This window comes from Tachypleus tridentatus, chromosome 13 (genome assembly GCF_004210375.1).
Source record: "Tachypleus tridentatus isolate NWPU-2018 chromosome 13, ASM421037v1, whole genome shotgun sequence".
NCBI lineage: Eukaryota > Metazoa > Arthropoda > Merostomata > Xiphosura > Limulidae > Tachypleus > Tachypleus tridentatus.
Window position 1 is genome coordinate 260,921,519 of NC_134837.1, and position 21,482 is coordinate 260,943,000.

Below are 21,482 nucleotides of genomic sequence, written 5' to 3' on the forward strand. Positions count from 1 at the left end.
GGAGACGAAAGAAAATATATATCTCTTCTATTAAAAGTTTTTATATACTAGAATGTTCTGATGCGATAGTAAGGAAGAAAAGGAGAAACAGAGTAAGAAAAAGAAGGAAAGAAAATTTTGAAAAGATCTTGAAAATTGGCAGAGGACCTAAGAGTATAAATAAAGAGTTGTAAACATAAAAATATGCTTAGTAAAGTACAAAGGAGGAATCACAAATAATGAAACAGAAATAGTTGAGACGTGTAGACTTTTACAGAAATTAATATACATCAACCATTAAAGATGAAACAGGAATAGATATACACTTTGAGAACAACAGAGAAATCAGGTGGGCACGATACGATAAGAATGAGAAATATTGGATTAGTCTAACAGAGAAATGTATCCAACAAGGGATAATTGCAGCTTAGATATATTAGACAGATACACTAAAATATACTCAAAATCAAATCTGTCAGACTTCACATAATCTTTAGGTTTTCGTGATGCAAACTTATAATATCCTAGGTTTACTCCCATAGTGGCGGCGCTAGAGGGGGAAATGGGGCATTTTTCATCCAAATTTTTCATCCAATCAGCCTGATCAGCTGTGTTGGCAAAATTCTAGAGAAAATAATTAGTAACAGACTCTCTACATTCCTGGAGACAACATCAAAATTACCCAAAGAACAAAATGGTTTCAGAAAATTCAGACAAACGACAGACCACTTAGTCAGGTTAACAGAAACAACTGTAGATAGTTTTAATAAACGAGAATGCACTGTCGCTTGCTTTCTCGATAATGGCACAACGGTCTCCAGTTCCGAATGCAAGAAATGACACAACCGCGGGGAACTATTCGCTGGCTGTGAAACTTTCTGGAAAACAGATCATGCATAATAAATGTTGAAGGGATATTCTCTGAGAGTTTCACTCCAGAAACTGGTGTCTCTCAAGGAGGAATAGTTAGCCCTATCCTATTCATCATGTACATGAATAATATGCCTCTAAAATATTCAAATAATGGATACTCATCACAGTTTGCAGATAATGTAGCAATCTGGAAAAATGCACCAACACCAGCAATAGCAGCCACATACATACAACCACAATTAAATAAAATAAGTGAATATTGTCAAAAATACAGAATCAAAATAAACACAACTAGTAGTGTTCACAAAATTAACTAAGCATTAAAAAGTACAACCAGAGATCTACATAAATGGTGAACAACTCCAAATTGCTACATCAGCAAAATTCTTAGGACTTACGTTTGATTCAAAACTTATGTGGGTGAACCACATAAATAATGTTAGAACAAAAATTTAGCGAAGAACAAACTATGCTAGGAGTCCAGCTGGCAAAAACAGTGGAGCTACGGCAGACAACATTATGAAAATATATAAAACATACACTAGACCCATCAATGACTATGCACCTTCTGCATGGATAAATGCAAGCAAAAACTACTTCAAACAAAACTACAAACAGTATAAAATGCATTACTCACAACAGCTTATAAAGTACCTAGAACAACATCTTCCGAATTTATGCATAAGTTCGCGCATATCGAAACAATAGCAGATAGACTCTTACATAGTACAATAAATATATCTTAATAAAAATTGGAGAAAAATGAATTAGTGAGCGAACTTGAGAGGTATTGTTTACATGATGATGACAGACCTAAGCACATTTCCCCAGTGAATATATATTTTCTAAATAAAAATAAATAAATAAAAAAATAATAATAAAAGGCCAGCTATTAACTAGACTCCACATTAGTTTAGAGATTAATTACAAAACTTTTTTTTCTTACTGATCAAAGTGCAAACAATCAATGAAACTATAAGAGAAATGTTTTATTTGCACCAAGTATATGTTTAGATTGTGCATGGACATTACCCTGAAAGAGGCCTGAGTAAGTGCGGGTTACTCTGTCCATTGTGTACCATATATAAATATGCTTGACAGTTGAAAAACCAAAATTTGAAGGAAGAAATTAATGAAATCTGACTCTCCTGTATAGAAAAGCATCAATACCTATGCAGAGAGAGAGCGATTTATGAACATTTAGTATTCACACTGTCACGTGTACGATTTAATTATACTTCAAGATAATACAAACAGTTACCATGCTAGTGCTAAAATATATAGGGTGCCCCGTAAGGCCTACCCATCCATATGTTATATTCAATTACGCATGTATTATAACTTTGCTTCTTTTTTTTTTCAGAGAAATATGGCCGATGTAAGCCCATTTACACTTGAAGAGCGTATTGTGACAAGTATGTGGGTACATGAGCGCAAGAATACTGGTGTCACCCTGGATACATAAATATATATGGATGGGTAGGGACTTACGGGACACACTGTAGATGTATATCATAAGCTTTGAGAAGCAAAGATTATTGTGAACTATTAAATCTGGGAAGGTTAAACTATAGTATTGCTATTGGTAAATCAATACTGTTTACCTACTGTGTTTTAAGTGAAACATGACTTGCAACTTTCAAGTTATATGACATGATATTTATTTTACTGATAATCTAGAAAAAGCAGCATTCAATTAAAATTCAAGCATGTGAATAACAAAGAAACTTTAATCCTTTTTTTTGGGGGGGGGAGGTAATAAATTTTGAAATTAAATATGCCAAGCAGAAGCAGCAGTCTATTTTAAATTTAAATGTAGATTATTATATGTGGATGAATATAGTCTGGAAGAAAACTGACAGTACTTTTTAAAAAGATGGAGATGTTCACTAAAAGTGCTGTGTACCAGTTACAGTAGCTTTAAATAAGGATAAAAAGTTTCCATTGTATTAGTCGTACAGTAACGATTTTTATGAAAGTGTACTTAAGGTAACATTAAACTGTCAATATTGTTTACAGTGGGGAGTGACATGTTCTCACAATTTCCAAGAGAACTACTTTTAAGCTAAAATAAGAATGAAAAACTTGCAAAAATAAAATACTTTTACTCATGATAGATCTGTTCCAGATTTTGAATGTATTTGTACAAGAAATATACAAAATACTATATTCTGATATGATATATTTTCTACAAAAAAATTTTGGGTTGAAATAAATTAGATATACAAACCCAAATTTTAACAAGCATTTATACAAAATTGTTTTTATCCACTGGTAGGTTTGTATTACATTTTTTTATTATATGGATGTGAGCCATAGTTCATCGTGTCTCTGTTTGCAAGTTATCATTGATGTAAACTTCACATGCATTTTATTTTCACTTAACAAAATAATTAACAATAAGAAATGAAAGGCAGTGTCACAAGTCTCTAACCCAAGTAAGTTTCTTGTGGCTAGTTATAATATGTAATACAACTTAAGGAAATATTACCAGATCACTAGTTGGATGAAAGGGATTAGAATTATTTAAGTGTCCTGTAGGTTTGAGAGTGATGATATGTTGTAAATTTTATTAAAAACAAAAATTTCTTAAACCAGTAGAATGTACAAAAAATTCTGAATATTTATATTGGAATTTAAAAGTGAATATTAATTATTTTTTATCCACAGTGTGAAAACTTGCAGAATAAAAGTATGATCAGTGATATACAGTTTCAAACATTGATAGATAAACATGCACAAAGTTAGGTGATGTCTGTTCTTTCCTGGAGTTTTTACTAACATTTTGGATACATCTAAGTTGTGTGTTACTAAGAAGTATGAAAGTATTCATTAGTTACAAATTAACTGTAGTTTTATGTTCAGCCTGTCATGAATGACAATTTATTGTAATGCAGTTATTATCAGTTTTATTTAAGTAATTTACAAATCAGACATCTAGAGTAAGGATTAAAACACAAGATTATTTATTTTAATTTTAATTTTAACACCAGTTTCCTACTTATAAGATAATTTTGTTTTAATTAAGTTTATTATTGGTCAGAAGAACTGACCAATCAGCAAGCTAGTCGTTTTTTGTTTCTTGAAAGGGTAAACAACTACAGCATCAACAGGAGAAAACTACATAAGCAATCCTAAGAACCCATGAGTAAAAGCAAAGGCAACATGTTTTGTCAACCACACTACATCTGCCATATCCAGTGCCAATGGGGCCTTTCACACATAACCAGGACTCATTAGCTGACATATAATAGCCATAGTAAGGTCTAGGTACTATATATCATTGACTTTTATGTACATTTATTATAACGTGAAACAAATTAAGCAAGTGAATTGCAGTTAGAGTCAATTTAATTTCAGACATTTACAAATAGGATATTCAGAATAAGAATATTTTTAATGACATTTATTTATGCAAATTAATTGCAATTATTAATTGCAGTTTTATTTGATATATTTACAGATCAGATATTTAGGGTAAGAATATTCTTTTAAAATGTTATTCCCAATTATTTATCTATGGTATCTTATTTTAATTAGCTTTACTATAATTTACAAATGATAGAATATTTTGTTTCTGGGATCTCCAATTATCTTTATGTTAAAAACACAACAACACTTAACTGGCATATAATGATCTAACTACATCTACACAATATTATACTGTAATGGAACTTTTGCTTATATGATACTGGAAAAAACTTTTTTATTGCATGATGTGCAACCCCAACTTCACAACATTTTTATCCTGTATGCATCCAATTCTGCTATAGGTGTTATGATTTTCCTGTTTCTCCTCTGTTTCATGTCATAGAGAACTTTATTTTTCTCCATCCTTAGGGTATAGATATGATGTCATGAATATGTCGCACATGGACCTAATGTACTGGCACCATGATTAACTAAAAATAATCTTTCTACTTATGAAATAGTACAACTGATCTTCCAAGAAAAACTTTTATACTAAATAGGTAAATCCAGAAACATCATTATGATTACAAGAAACTCACCATGACAAAGAACGTGAAGGTTTAAACCCAAAACAAACTATTTACTTTTATTATGTAAGTATAAATGTGAACTTCCTTGTCGTGGTAATTGTAATCTATTGTTTTCAGTGTTTTTATTCTAAATGTTTTGGAATAGTATTGTTTATTGATCTTGGACACTACACAGCTGCAAGTCTTCATGTTGCTCTCAAAATTTGAAATTTTTTATACTTAAGTCCATAATATGCATGTGTATCTAATATATTTTCTGATGATTTAACTGTTGCAATAATTTTAAACATCATCAGACTTTAATATACTACATCAGTGGTGGGCAATACCAACAACAGTACCAGTACCAATTCTAGTATTACAATGCACAATATTATTGCAATAGCAACAGAAAATCAACACAGAAGAATAGTAAACAAATGCTATGAACTCCTGTTACTTGTAACACTTTTATTTATGTCAGTCTTTTGCACCACAATAAAACGTTTCAGACAAAAAATGTACAAAGAAGTATGGATGCACATTACATGTGAGGTAATAACATGTTAAAAATTGAAGACCAAGTCTCTGATTCTTGTTTTCTAATTTGTAAATCACTTTTAACTCAACTATACAGTAACTGACAAAGGTACATTTAAACTATACATATTATAGTTAGGAGATGAAACAAGTTCCAAGTAATTACTATACATTTAAAAACAAATGAAATAATTTGTAAGTAAATGAATCATCTATAAAGAAGTAAATAGTGTGAAAAAAGTAAGTGTAAATAATGCTTTTTACTGGCTATAAACATGTCCATCAAACATGTATGATTGATCAGCAAACAATCTGCATGCTTTTTATTGGCTATAAACATGTCTATCAAACATGTATGATTAATTTGCAAACAATCTGCATGCTTTTTACTGCTATAAACATGTCTATCAAACATGTATGATTGATTTGCAAAAAATCTTACTGGCTGTTTACTGGCTATAAACATGTTTATCAAACATGTATGATTGATTAGCAAACAACCTTACTGGCTATAAGCATGTCCATCAAACATGTATGATTGATTAGCAAACAATCTTACCTCCTTTCCATTGGCTATAAAGATGTCCATCAGCCATATAAGGTTGATTAGCAAACAACCTCAAAATCCAAAGAGAGAAGGGGAGGGAAAGGCTACTCTGGTATGTTTTATGATTTTACTGGTGTTTCAGCAAATCAAAAAAGCAAGGGCTTAATTGTTGTATTTTTGCTTCTAATTATGCCTGGTTAGTATTTCTAACTAACTGAAACTCTAGAGGTGTCAAGTATCTGAAAGATAGGGATCAAAACCCATGTGTCATGTGACACAAGAATAAAGATTGATAATTTTGTAAATATGTTCTTTTACAGTTAAGAACTTAAAACAAAAGTAATTGAAGTATAAACTGTATTTTCATGCCAACTTTATTGATACACACTGGTCATAAAGTTTTAAATTGAATCTAACTCTGTAAAAGGTCATGAGGAAATGAGAAAAAAAAGAACCATGCCCAGATGTACAGCTAAGTAACATTCTTGTGAAACCATGAACTGCTCATAATATAATGTCATAAGTAACATTCTTGTAAAACCATGAACTACTCATAATATAGTGTTATAAGTAACATTCTTGTAAAACCATGAACTGCTCATAATATAGTGTTATAAGTAACATTCTTGTGAAACCATGAACTGCTGATAATATAATGTCATAAGTAACATTCTTGTAAAACCATGAACTGCTCATAATATAGTGTTATAAGTAACATTCTTGTAAAACCATGAACTGCTCATAATATAGTGTTATAAGTAATATTCTTGTAAAACCATGAACTGCTGATAATATAATGTTATAAGTAACATTCTTGTAAAACCATGAACTGCTCATAATATAATGTTATAAGTGACATTCTTGTAAAAACCATGAACTGCTCATAATATAGTGTTATAAGTAACATTCTTGTAAAACCATGAACTGCTGATAATACAATGTCATAAGTAACATTCTTGTAAAACCATGAACTGCTCATAATATAATGTCATAAGTAACATTCTTGTAAAACCATGAACTGCTCATAATATAATGTTATAAGTAACATTCTTGTAAAAACCATGAACTGCTCATAATATAGTGTTATAAGTAACATTCTTGTAAAACCATGAACTGCTCATAATATAATGTTATAAGTGACATTCTTGTAAAAACCATGAACTGCTCATAATATAGTGTTATAAGTAACATTCTTGTAAAACCATGAACTGCTCATAATATAATGTTATAAGTAACATTCTTGTAAAACCATGAACTGCTCATAATATAATATTATAAGTAACATTCTTGTAAAACCATGAACTGCTCATAATATAATATTATAAGTAACATTCTTGTAAAACCATGAACTGCTCATAATATAGTGTTATAAGTAACATTCTTGTAAAACCATGAACTGCTCATAATATAGTGTTATAAGTAACATTCTTGTAAAACCATGAACTGCTCATAATATAATGTTATAAGTAACATTCTTGTAAAACCATGAACTGCTCATAATATAGTGTCATAAGTAACATTCTTGTAAAACCATGAACTGCTCATAATATAGTGTTATAAGTAATATTCTTGTAAAACCATGAACTGCTGATAATATAATGTTATAAGTAACATTCTTGTAAAACCATGAACTGCTCATAATATAATGTTATAAGTGACATTCTTGTAAAAACCATGAACTGCTCATAATATAGTGTTATAAGTAACATTCTTGTAAAACCATGAACTGCTGATAATACAATGTCATAAGTAACATTCTTGTAAAACCATGAACTGCTCATAATATAATGTCATAAGTAACATTCTTGTAAAAACCATGAACTGCTCATAATATAGTGTCATAAGTAACATTCTTGTAAAAACCATGAACTGCTCATAATATAGTGTTATAAGTAACATTCTTGTAAAACCATGAACTGCTCATAATATAATATTATAAGTAACATTCTTGTAAAACCATGAACTGCTCATAATATAGTGTCATAAGTAACATTCTTGTAAAACCATGAACTGCTCATAATATAATGTTATAAGTAACATTCTTGTAAAACCATGAACTGCTCATAATATAATGTTATAAGTAACATTCTTGTAAAACCATGAACTGCTCATAATATAATATTATAAGTAACATTCTTGTAAAACCATGAACTGCTCATAATATAATATTATAAGTAACATTCTTGTAAAACCATGAACTGCTCATAATATAGTGTTATAAGTAACATTCTTGTAAAACCATGAACTGCTCATAATATAATGTTATAAGTAACATTCTTGTAAAACCATGAACTGCTCATAATATAGTGTCATAAGTAACATTCTTGTAAAACCATGAACTGCTCATAATATAGTGTCATAATTAACATTCTTGTAAAACTATGAACTGCTCATAATATAATGTTATAAGTAACATTATTGTAAAACCATGAACTGCTCATAATATAATGTTATAAGTGACATTCTTGTAAAACCATGAACTGCTCATAATATAATGTCATAAGTAACATTCTTGTAAAAACCATGAACTGCTCATAATATAGTGTTATAAGTAATATTCTTGTAAAACCATGAACTGCTGATAATACAATGTCATAAGTAACATTCTTGTAAAACCATGAACTGCTCATAATATAATATTATAAGTAACATTCTTGTAAAACCATGAACTGCTCATAATATAGTGTCATAAGTAACATTCTTGTAAAACCATTAACTGCTCATAATATAATGTTATAAGTAACATTCTTGTAAAACCATGAACTGCTCATAATATAATGTGATATGAACCTCTGGCTTTTTAGATATTAAATAGCAATATTATGAATGGGAATCAAGTAGTTTTGAACTAAATTTACTCAGAAGAAACTCTCGTGGGAAGAAGATAACTGATAATTCTTTTATAGGGCTGTTCTAGTTTTTGTAACTTGATTGAATGTTAGTTTTTTTTTTTAGTTTTTAATTTTAGGGAAGTGAATTAATGAATATAAATAGTTGTTCTTTTCCAGGATTATGAGGACTTATCAAATTAGGGACATATTTCATGAACTGTGTTGTACAAGTACTGATGCACACGCTACTTCTTTAAGACTATTTTCTCACCGTCTGGAATGTTTGTAACTTTCAAGATGATCCTTCTGTGTGTTTAGTCTGTGAAATGTTGCAGTTGTTCTAAGAGGTAAGAATGTAAGCTTTTTTAATGCTATTAAATATATTGTTGCTGAATGTGTCCAGTTTGATACAATGATATTTGATATGAGTTTGAAAAATGGATAAGAAAATGATTCTGAAATAGAAACAAATATCTCTAATTTATAAAGCAAGGCACTGAATGCCATAAATTTAGATTACAATAACTATACTATGTGTAAATTATTTTAAACTTAGGACTTCACATAGTACTAATAAATATCTGAAATGGGCCAGTCAAAGCAGTCAAGTGTTATATGACAGAGAGAAGTGATAATTGATTATATAAATATTTCCTTTTGAATTTATATTTATATTAAAATCTGAATGAAAACTACTTTTTGTTGTTATGTTTATTAATAATAAACAAAACTCTGTGAAGTAAAAAAGAAAAGTTACGATGGGTTAATTTTGATTTACCTGTATCCAAAGGATTGAAGTTAATTCTGCTTTATTATGTTGAAGTTACTAGATATAAGCAGATTTAACTTCAACCCTTTGGATAAAGAAAGGTCATAATTGACCCATCGTGACTTTTTTTTCTTTTACAGAATTATTTTATTATCAAATAACATAACAAAAAGTAGTTAATTATTCAAATTTTGATGTTATATAAGTATAAATGCAAAAGGAAAGTTTTACTCAATTATCATTTCTCTCTGTCATGTAACACTTGTCTGCTTTGATTTGCCCATTTCAGATACTTATTAGTACTATGTGATGTCCTAAGTTTAAAATAATTTACACATTTTTTAGTGTAGTTATTGCAATCTAAATTTATAGCATTCAATGCTTTGCTTTATAAACCAGAAAATACTACATGCTACACCTTCCTATTACATCCTGTATTTCAAAAAATATCTTTAGTTCTCTCTGATGGATTATTTATAATCAATGGGAAATGCGGGTTTCTGTGTACTGACTTCTGCACAAGACAAGCTTGTTCTAATGATAGTTTTTGAATTATTTGACCTACAGTTTCAATGTTACTATTGCTGAGGTCACGTTTTTGCTATAACATTAACTAGGATGTAAAAATTAGAAACTTCTTAACCCTTTCATGTTGGGCCATTGGTCAAATGCCATATCATTGTGTTTGCTGACTTGCATTGAAATTTTATTCAACTATTATTTTATTAATTTATGTCAGTATGTTTGGAATCAAACTGTAGATTATAATTCAAACTTTAATATTACATCCTGAAGAAAAATGAATAAAAACATATTTTAGAGTGTTATATTTTGCAAGAAATTTAAATTATCAAGGTTTTATTTTCCACGTGATATTCCTTCTGTTCTTCTGATTTAATGTATAATACAGTCTTTCTATGTTTTGGCCTCACAATATGTAAATTGTATGATTAATATGGTCAGCATTTGTGTTTACAGGTTAAAAACAACCAACCTAAAGAGATCCATTTTTAATACATTTTAGTTTCTTTTATAATAGTAAATAAATAATGAACATGAAAAACAATAAATAAAGTACTCACTCGGGTTTTGTTTTCTGTTAATTGTCAGTAACACTTCTTAATACTAACAGTAGTAATACACTATATAATTTTTATTTTAATAAATAATGCACCAAAGTAGTTGGAATGATAATATGCAAAAACGATACAATTTCCCCTAAATATTACAATTTTACTGGCTTTCTGCCTGTGCAAGGAACACCATTATAAGTTTATCCAAGATAGTGATTTTCTTTTCCTTGGGAATAAAACTTGTACTGATTGATAAAATGACAATTCTCTGTTCAGAAAACAGTGTAATATAATGGTTCATTTGATAGATGAAGGCCATAGTTTCTGTTGGTTATATATAATATAGTGGTATGCATTAGAGAAGGTTTGAGGGTTAATTAATGAATCATACATTTAAATATATGTAACAGATGTGTGATGTGAACCTCTGTTTTAATAGTTCTACTCAGAAAAAGCACTCCTCATATTCCTTATCAACTTATATGTGTTCACCTGATATGTGCTCGACACCTGACTGGATGTAAGTATTAAGAAGTTCATGAATTCTTCATAGCAATCTTAGATATTTACACAAATACTGTAAAGGTAGGAACCGCTCGTTGTTGTAAGTGTACTGTCATATGGATGTTGTAAAGGTAGGAACCACTCGTTGTAAGTTTGCTGTTATACGGATGTTGTAAAGGTAGGAACTGATCGTTGTTGTAAGTTTGCTGTTATACGGTTGTTGTAAAGGTAGGAACCACTCGTTGTTGTAAGTTTTAATGTTTAATTGCATTTTTTATTCAAATCTGTTTATTTTGCTGGTAATTTCTTATCAAAATTACATAAATATCACATTTCAAAATAGACAGAACTGATCAGTACATTTGGAAGACAGGAGAAAAATGAATGCTATGTTTACAACTTACTTTCCAGGTGCATTTTGGTCAAATTTCTCTTATTTTCTCATACATGTTTTCCATCATTGTTAACGTTTTAAAACTTGTTGGTATAAAATGGTGTTGCTGATGTAATTCTGTATCACCTCTAACTTTGAAACCTGTATTTTTTTATTTATATTTCAGGTGAAATAAAAAATAATCCTTTCAGGTCAGCAGTTGTTGGTGTGTAATTGTTTATTTGAAGATCTAGGATACCATTAATCAAGTCATTTTTAGGCATGGATATTCATTTTAAACTATGAAACTGGAGTATAGAGAAGTGGATGTAAGAATCTTGTAGAAGTATCAGATATGAGTAGAGAGTTTAAACATTAGAAACCAAGTATGCCTTTGAAAATTAAAAAAAGAAAAATTATAACATCATTTTGATAAATGTGTTTGATTTTTTAGACGGTAACTTTACTGAGGACACATGCTTTGAAATCCCTTTAATCACGTTACCGGTAAGATTGTAAAAGCATTCTCAACCTTGAAAAATGTGTAAGTGTGGATTGAGTCTCCTTCAAGAATAACATATCTAAAAGAAAAGTAGGAAAATTTGGAAAATGGCTTTAAATTGTGAATTATAATTTACTCATGAAATCATGGAAGAATGAAGATGAACCTGATCTTGGTTTACATAAAAACTCAATGTTGGAGGAAAATCCTGAAGTGCTCCTTTCAGTGACATAACTTGTCTTCATAATAAAATAAGTTCAATTTGAAATTGTCAAATTAGGCTTAGGAATCCAAAGTAGTACTTTTTTTTTTTTTTTTTTGGTAAACTTGTGTACATGTAACTGTTGAAAGCTGAGAATTGAATGGTAGAATTCTGTAGATACCTTTTGAAACAGAATGCTGACAAGTTGATACAGAAAGCTTACATTGAGCAAGAACTGACATCTTGTTTAAGAAAACCTGCTTCATTAGTGTGAGAAATATGTTGCAGTTTCTGTATAATATTATTTATTATTTAATCTTTAGCAATATAAATATCAGTACACTATATCTTCTATAATATTTAGCATTTGAAACATTTTGTAGTATGTAATTTAATGCTTACATTTAGAGTTTGGCAGAACAGGTGTTACTGGACTTGTTATTCTATAATATATAATATATAGTGTTTCTGTCTTTTAGTAGCTTTTGCTGACTAAATAATACAGGTCAACTCTTGCAGATAGCTTCACTTTTTATGTAAAAGAGAAACTTCCATATTTTTATGCTACAGTTTCTTAATTTCCATTTATACTTTATGCAATAGTTATTGGTCACTAGTGGCATAATAATGAGTTTTCCAATTTTCCTTTGTTCCATATTTAATTTGGAAATGGCTTTTGGTAATATTTATAGTATTTCTCGAGCACACATCAAACTTATGTAAATTGTTTGTTTTTGTTGCTTTGTTCTCACAACTAAATACAACATAAGTAGACATGTACAAATGATTTATCTAGTAATCCACATTACTGTAATTATATCATTGTTCATATCTTTATAGGAGGTCTTTAGTCAGATGTTGTTTGTCAGGGTTTCAGGTAATATGGATTACACTTATTTACTGTATCGTAACTACCATACAAAAGTCTTGAATGGTCGCCTTTTATAGTGTTTGTATTTTTTTCTGTGTTAGTTACCATTAAAAACCTGAGTGGACATGACCAATGTTTAGTGTTAGTGAAACATTATTTAGTGTATTAAAAAGCTGTTTGTGCAGTTATGTAATTGTTATGATAATAAGTATTTGTGTTACCATTATGTTTGTTTTTAACCATTATTTTTATAAGACTAACTTACCAAGTAAAACATTTTCTTACATTTTTTAGCTTCACTTCCAAGTTAACCAAGTATTAATAATGTGTTAGTGGTTTGTCCTGTTATCTAATTATCTTGGAAGTTAGTTTTATCAAAAATGACAAGAGTAAAATACAATCAGATAGGAGACTGATGGTTAAACCTCTTGTGAGTAGCTCAGTATAGTATACAAGAGTGTTTATACACATACACGTTAAGTATTTATACTATAATGTTTGATACACCATGTGTATCTTCACAAAATTTGGTAGATTGCAGTTTTTATTTGATACAAAAAAATAACATTTTTACCAAAGCTTTGTTTGTGCAATTATTGAGTGTGTTTCATTACTAGTCTGAAATGACTTTTCATGTTGTATTTAAAAAAACTGTCATACATCCTGGAAATCTTATTATTTGTTAATATATTAAGTGAAAAAAACAACAAAAGTTTACTCTCAAATGTGAGGCCTGATTTCCCAGAGTGAACACAGTAGATAGCTCAATGTGAGTTTGATATAAAACATATTTTAATATTCTGAATGTTTTAATCACTTCAAGAAGTCCCAGAATCTAAACTTTTGATGTAAGTTGGTAAGCTGTACCACTTATGTTGCAGTGAAATAAAATTATTGACATTGACTGGTGCAGAGATCTTTGTCACAGAAGCTGTGATCATGTAAGCAAATTGGTTGTCATACATACACAAGTTTTCCTATGACTGAATTTAAATCAGTCTTTAAGTTACTTTAATAGATCTTTTGGTAATAGCTTCTAATAATTATTATGTAGTGAATTGTAATCTTGTTATTTGGTAATAAATAAAAGGAAACTGAAAATTACATGATTCTGAAGAACCTGTTAACTTAAAGGTGACCTAACAAGGTTGAAATGTTGCTCTGTACTTTATTTTAAAGTGTTAATACCCATACCAGCCATCTTGAGAATATATTTTACTTCAAATGGGTTTCTTGTCATCACGAATAAAGTGTTCTAATTAATCATAGAGTTAAGTGTTGTAGTATTAAGCAGGTTTTGTGCTGTTGGTTTTATCCATATGGACAAAACAGTTATATGTCTTGCATACTGGCATCTAATTTTGCCTTCAGAAAATAGAAGTGTTCAATGATGTTCAACAAGTAACTTTTATTAACAGAAAGCCAATTAATTTATTTGTATAATGTGCCCATTATGTGACTTAGGTACTACATAAAAATGGTGCAAATTAGATAGAAGTTTGATGGTTCAAAATTCAAAGGTGTTTGTGTGTTGATTATGTCCAGGCCATCTATCTTTTAGTTCAGGCTCAGTTTTGGCAGAACACAGTATTGCCTTGGAATCTGCTGCTGTTATAAATTTGAAGAACAATATGTGTCTTGGATTAAGTTGTCTTAAGTGGGAATTTATTGATGGAAGTGAAGATTTGAAACAACTAGGAAAAGAAACCTCATAACTGTTGGTTGCTCATGTTAAACATTCTGATTGTTTTCTAGTTTGGAACATTTCTTGTTTATCAAAGTAATCTACAAAAGACTTAAGTCTGATTTATATGTTTTTTAAAAATTGACTGAGTTGTGGAATTAAACAAAACGCTTTTGTACAGTTGTCTTCAGTTAGTTCAAACTTACAACTCATCCACTCTAGTTAGTTTTAAGTGTGTTCAAACTTACAACTCATCCACTCTAGTTAGTTTTAAGTGTGTGCAAACTTACAACTCATCCACTCTAGTTAGTTTTAAGTGTGTTCAAACTTACAACTCATCCACTCTAGTTAGTTTTAAGTGTGTTCAAACTTACAACTCATCCACTCTAGTTAGTTTTAAGTGTGTGCAAACTTACAACTCATCCACAATAATCATAAAAACTTTAACTTTAGTTTTGTTTGTGTATTTTTATTAATGCAACGCTTTATTTAAATTTAGATTATTTCTGATTACTCGAATTATGTGTAACAAACTAACTTGTGTCGCTTCAGTTAAAAGAAAAAACTTCTAAAAATTAACAGTAATATGCTTAAGGTTAATTCTGTCGTAAATACCAATTTTTTATTTTATTTATAAACTGTTATTTTAAGGTTATATTACAGAGATTGTTGGTTATTTTGAAAGTATATTGTTTTTTTCTAGTGAATGTAACAGTTTAGCTTCTTCCTCCTGTTTGTGAAAATACTATATCGAACTTAAATGTATTAGAAGAGGTTGTTTAGTGTTGGAAAACATTTACTAGTAGTTTACTTTGAATAGTGTCTAAAGTCACATGGATACTTTATTACTTGTCATGTATCCATGACACTGTTGACAAAATGCTGTCTAAAGTCACATGGATACTTCATTACTTGTCATGTAGCCATGACACAGTTGACAAAATGCTGTCTAAAGTCACATGGATACTTCATTACTTGTCATGTAGCCATGACACTGTTGACAAAATGCTGTCTAAAGTCACATGGATACTTTATTACTTGACATGTAACTGTCACACAGTTGACAAAATATTTTCTAAAGTCACTTGAATACTTCTTTACTTATTTTGTCATTTTCAACATGTTAAGTAATAAAAGTATTGAAGTGCCATAGGCATATTTTCAGACTATATGGCACTGTTGACAAAAATTGTCAAAACCCATTACAGTACTTCACTAGGAAATGCATTTTGTTTATTATAACAATTTTAATGTGTTATATTGTGTTGTTTTCTTTACAGAAGATTATTTATATCACTTTCAGTTCCATCTTTATTCTCACAAGAAACATAACAGTAAGCTTTACTGAAGTTTTAACAGCTGGTATCACACAATTAGAAAGCCAGAAAAAGTATGATAGTTATAGGACATTGCTTTTTGCTTGTTGTTATTTTGTATTTTTAGATGTGTTATTTAATTAAAGAACAAAGTATTCAATGTGGTAGTGCCATTAGAATTAAAACAAAGTAGGCTTAGGTTTCAATGACATTTAAAAAACCAGGTAAGTACTATATTTTTTGTTTTTACATGTATTATTTATTTATTTTTTTAAAAATAACTAAAATGCAAATTTAGAAACTTACTAGATAAGATAAGGAAAACAAAAAGCAACATACTTGTGAATAGCTCATGCATTACATAATTCAACAGTGTAACAACATACTTGTGAATAGCTCATGCATTACATAATTCAACAGTGTAACAACATACTTGTGAATAGCTCATGCATTACATAATTCAACAGTGTAACAACATACATGTGAATAGCTCATGCATTACATAATTCAACAGTGTACAACATACTTGTGAATAGCTCATGCATTATATAATTCAACAGTGTAACAACATACTTGTGAATAGCTCATGCATTACATAATTCAACAGTGTAACAACATACTTGTGAATAGCTCATGCATTACATAATTCAACAGTGTACAACATACTTGTGAATAGCTCATGCATTACATAATTCAACAGGGTAACAACATACATGTGAATAGCTCATGCATTACATAATTCAACAGTGTAACAACATACTTGTGAATAGCTCATGCATTACATAATTCAACAGTGTAACAACATACTTGTGAATAGCTCATGCATTATATAATTCATGCATTACATAATTCAACAGTGTAACAACATACTTGTGAATAGCTCATGCATTACATAATTCAACAGTGTACAACATACTTGTGAATAGCTCATGCATTACATAATTCAACAGTGTAACAACATACATGTGAATAGCTCATGCATTACATAATTCAACAGTGTAACAACATACTTGTGAATAGCTCATGCATTACATAATTCAACAGTGTAACAACATACTTGTGAATAGCTCATGCATTACATAATTCAACAGTGTAACAACATACTTGTGAATAGCTCATGCATTATATAATTCAGTAGTGTAATGTGAGCTACACATTTGCCAAGTGATCTACAACTTGTGTGGCAGGATTATTATTAGTTAAACATGGTCAAAAATAATTAAATTAAATATAAACAGATCAAGCTTTAAGATAAACAGCTATGGTTTCCTGCTGCAATTTGTTTTCATTTCAGAAAGAAAATGAAAAGGGTAATTTATATTTATTTCTTCTTTTTTTATGATTATTATGAGGTTGGTCTAGTCAATCAACCCTGTGTGGCTATAGCATAGAAAATAATAGAAAAGATATAAAGTTTCTCTGAAAAAACATTTGATATTTATTTATGAGGTTTTAGGGTTATGCAAATGAAATTTAAAATTTTTCTGATGAAGGAAAGTATTTTTAATCTTAACATGAAAACCACTTTACACACATAGCAGTCATCATTCACCATATAATTACAGACAGGTTTTAGTAAACAAATTAAAAATTCTGATTTCTTTTCATTAAATGCAGTAAGTACTTTAAGAGTTGTAGTATGTAAGCTACCATGTCAGTTTGGTGGTTTTAAAATCATGTGAAATTATATACAAGAGTCTGTTGCAATAGGGTTAAACATTTCTTGCTGTGGAACTAGCATGTGGGAATGTTTTCCTTGTAACTCATAATTCAGAAGTTCTGAACTTTATTTGTGAGAATTGAATTTAAATAATTTTGCTTTTGAAAACCTATTCATTGCAAGAAGGGACTTTGAACTTGACAAAAGACCTATAGCCTACTTCTCTTCTTGACTGTTCATAAAGGTAAGTTTAACGTACTTTCTAAATATTTCATTTTCTTAGCAATAACATATCATAAGTGCAAAGATTTATTTTTCAGAATATAGTTCTATTAAATAGCATTGTTATATTATTTTCCCAGTTTCAAAAATAAAATTTCAGTATTACAGGAGTTCTCCACTATATTTAGTTTTCATGTCAAAATTTAGATATCCTAATTTAGTTTTGTACATTAATATTCTAAAGTTACCCTAAACACTGGTAAGTGTTTACAACTGAGTAAAGAACTGGTAAGTGATATTATAATTATGATTCAATAACCAATCAAATAGTTGACAGTGAAATATCAATTAAATCTAGGCCTGGCATGGCCAAGTGGGTTGAGGCATTTGACTCATAATCTGAGGGTTGTGGGTTTTAATCCCTGTCGCACCAAACATGCTCTCCCTTTCAGCCGTGGGGGTGTTATAATGTGACAATCAATCCCACTATTCATGGGTAAGAGAGTTGCCAGTGGGTGTTGATGACTAGCTGCCTTCCCTCATGTCTTACATTGCTAAATTACTATTCTATCAATAGCATTTTGTGCTGTCCTCTGCATTAAACAGGTGGAAATATAAATGGAAAATAAATTATGAAAACTGTTGATTTGTTTCAGAATGATCATTTTTTCCCCCTTCATCATAGGCTTATGTTTTTGGAAATATTTCAAAGTATATTAGGTTAAAATAGATCAATTAACCATCATTATTAGCATATTACGTTACGTTAAAGATTAAAAATGTGTGATATTTTCTTTTTTCATACACCTGATTTTTATTTTTTTGATAATGGCATATGCAAAGCATGAAGTCGTCTATTAGAATTTAATAAAATTAACACCTAAACAAGTCTCAGTCTGCGTGTAAATGATACAGTTTAAAGTGTACAACTCGTTTCTAAGATAAACAACATTTTGTTGATAAAACTTGTGTGACTGACAGTAAGATAGTATAATTGAACTAAATATCTCTTAACAATATTAACCTCTGTATCAATTTTAATATACATTCAATCTACAGTAGTTGGAGATCTATGGTTATTATTATATCATCACACTGTCATTTTGGAGTATATACATACAGTTGTTTTAAAAGATGGAGGTTTGTACTGTAAATATTGGGGGATTGGTATCTGTATCTGTTTTGTAACTGACAGTTACATTACTTAAGCAAAATCTTGTAGGGGGGAAGAGAAAGTTGAACCCTAATTTCTACGAAGTACATGAGCAGCTGATGATACAGCATATTTTGGAGTTCATACATAACCTGTAATAAGTAAACCAAAGGTTTACAAGAAACAAAGAGTACATTTTGACTTCTTATATATTAATAGTGGTAAATTCCCATAAACATAACAGACATTTTATATTTCTCAAAAAGGGCCACTGGTACCACAATTGGCTGATAAGTGTACTCAAATGGTGTTACGGACTGCTTGACCATAACACCATATTTTTATCTCATATTCAACATTTTAGGTTTTCATAATTTGTTAGTAAGCCTTTTCAAATTATTGCATGAATATGGGTATTAGGCTTATCCAAAGTATGACTCAGATCAATTGATTGGCTAAACTACTGTCAATTTAGAGTGTCAACAGGACTGGGCTGACAAGAAGTCCACATTTATTTGGCCTTATATACTGAAACCAATTCTGAATTTTCTGAAAAAAAGTCTGTGTACAGTAACAACTCTGACCAATAATGTGTATCATCTTAACTACAATTTAGTATCCATGTTGAGGATATATTTATGTAACGTTCGTACTAAAAATACTGCATTAATTCTGAATAAATTTCTTTATCTTTATATATAAAATGTGAAAATATAAAAATATAAAGGTAAATATGACTTGTAAGGCCATATCATGGAATCAGAAGCAATACACAGTAGCCATTACATTCTGCTGGTGGGACATCACAAAAGTAACCCATATTGAAAGTACAAGAATAATTTTAACATTAATCCATTTAAACAACAGTTTAGTAACTAATAGTGTTGTCAATAAAAGGACTATTAAAAGGTTCCAGTCACTAATAAATAAGTCAAATTAGAATATCCACACCTTATGCAGGGCAAAAACATTGTAGCATGAGGACTGATCAGTAAATTTGAAAAATAAACCAATAAATGCCAATAAGACTTGTGTTTCTACACCTTTAAAATCTGCAGTTTTTGAAACACGAATCTCTAAAGAAAGATACCAATAAATGAAACCAGATCTGTATTTACTTGGTTTATTCTATATAACGCACACTTTATACACTGACTCTTTCACATCTGAATGATACTTTTCCTGCAAAAGCGTACAGCTATGTACTTTCTCATAATTAATATAAAACTTCTCTTAGAAACTAACTCTTACAACAATTCAAAAGTGAAAGAAAAACATCAAATATTGAAAGTAAACTATTCTACATGTATTCTATAGAAAAATTCACACTTTTAATAAGCCTACACCAGGTTAAAGGAACTAATAAAAAGCTTTTAAAGCAAAATGATACGAAAACCACATAAAATTGGAGTTATTAAAGCAAGTAAATTCTAATGTTAAAATATAAACTGTTGTTACCATTAGAACACTAAATTTCAACCACGTCAAAGTGTCCAAGTTTACAAAATTAGGTAAATTAATAAACAAATGTAATATAAAGAACCTGACTCTAAGGGCAAAATTGCATAATACAAGAAAGGTTAAATTTCACCCCTGGCTTGTTCTATTTCTTATAATGAACAATAAGTTTGTTTAATGTAATTGTGTTACCATATTAATCTTGACAGAACCTTGGGATTGTGTTACCATACTAATCTTGACAGAACCTTGGGATTGTGTTACCATATTAATCTTGACAGAACCTTGGGATTGTGTTACCATACTAATCTTGACAGAACCTTGGGATTGTGTTACCATACTAATCTTGACAGAACCTTGGGATTGTGTTACCATATTAATCTTGACAGAACCTTGGGATTGTGTTACCATACTAATCTTGACAGAACCTTGGGATTGTGTTACCATACTAATCTTGACAGAACCTTGGGATTGTGTTACCATACTAATCTTGACAGAACCTTGGGATTGTGTTACCATACTAATCTTGACAGAACCTTGGGATTGTGTTACCATACTAATCTTGACAGAACCTTGGGATTGTGTTACCATACTAATCTTGACAGAACCTTGGGATTGTGTTACCATATTAATCTTGACAGAACCTTGGGATTGTGTTACCATACTAATCTTGACAGAACCTTGGGATTGTGTTACCATACTAATCTTGACAGAACCTTGGGATTGTGTTAACATACTAATCTTGACAGAACCTTGGGAAATATTCTAGCATTAAAGACATTTTATTAGCAGAACTATACGTATATTAACTGAAAAGAGGACACATTTTCTTAAAACATGTCTTCTGAAAATGGATTTCAAAACCTGGTATGCATTATAAAATTTTCTATTTCATTTCACTAAGATTAACAAGGGAAAATACAAATGTGTATACATATATGTGTG

The 21,482-nt window shown here is 29.9% G+C and overlaps 3 long non-coding RNA genes across 3 annotated transcripts; 2 read left to right on the forward strand and 1 right to left on the reverse strand.

Moving 5' to 3' along the window:
* The first annotated feature begins 1,968 nt into the window (after nucleotides 1–1,968).
* On the forward strand, nucleotides 1,969–4,146 carry LOC143240878 (uncharacterized). Its single transcript, XR_013022014.1, has 3 exons — nucleotides 1,969–2,073; nucleotides 2,216–2,331; nucleotides 3,942–4,146. It is a non-coding gene; the product is annotated as an uncharacterized LOC143240878 (long non-coding RNA).
* A 549-nt stretch (nucleotides 4,147–4,695) lies between these two features.
* LOC143239933 (uncharacterized) lies at nucleotides 4,696–13,381 on the forward strand. Its single transcript, XR_013021440.1, has 4 exons — nucleotides 4,696–4,916; nucleotides 8,928–9,097; nucleotides 11,032–11,112; nucleotides 11,657–13,381. It is a non-coding gene; the product is annotated as an uncharacterized LOC143239933 (long non-coding RNA).
* Nucleotides 13,382–20,717: 7,336 nt separating this feature from the next.
* Nucleotides 20,718–21,408, reverse strand: LOC143239935 (uncharacterized). The gene is made up of 2 exons (XR_013021441.1): nucleotides 21,290–21,408; nucleotides 20,718–20,749 (listed from the first exon to the last, which is right to left on the reverse strand). It is a non-coding gene; the product is annotated as an uncharacterized LOC143239935 (long non-coding RNA).
* Nucleotides 21,409–21,482: the final 74 nt, after the last annotated feature.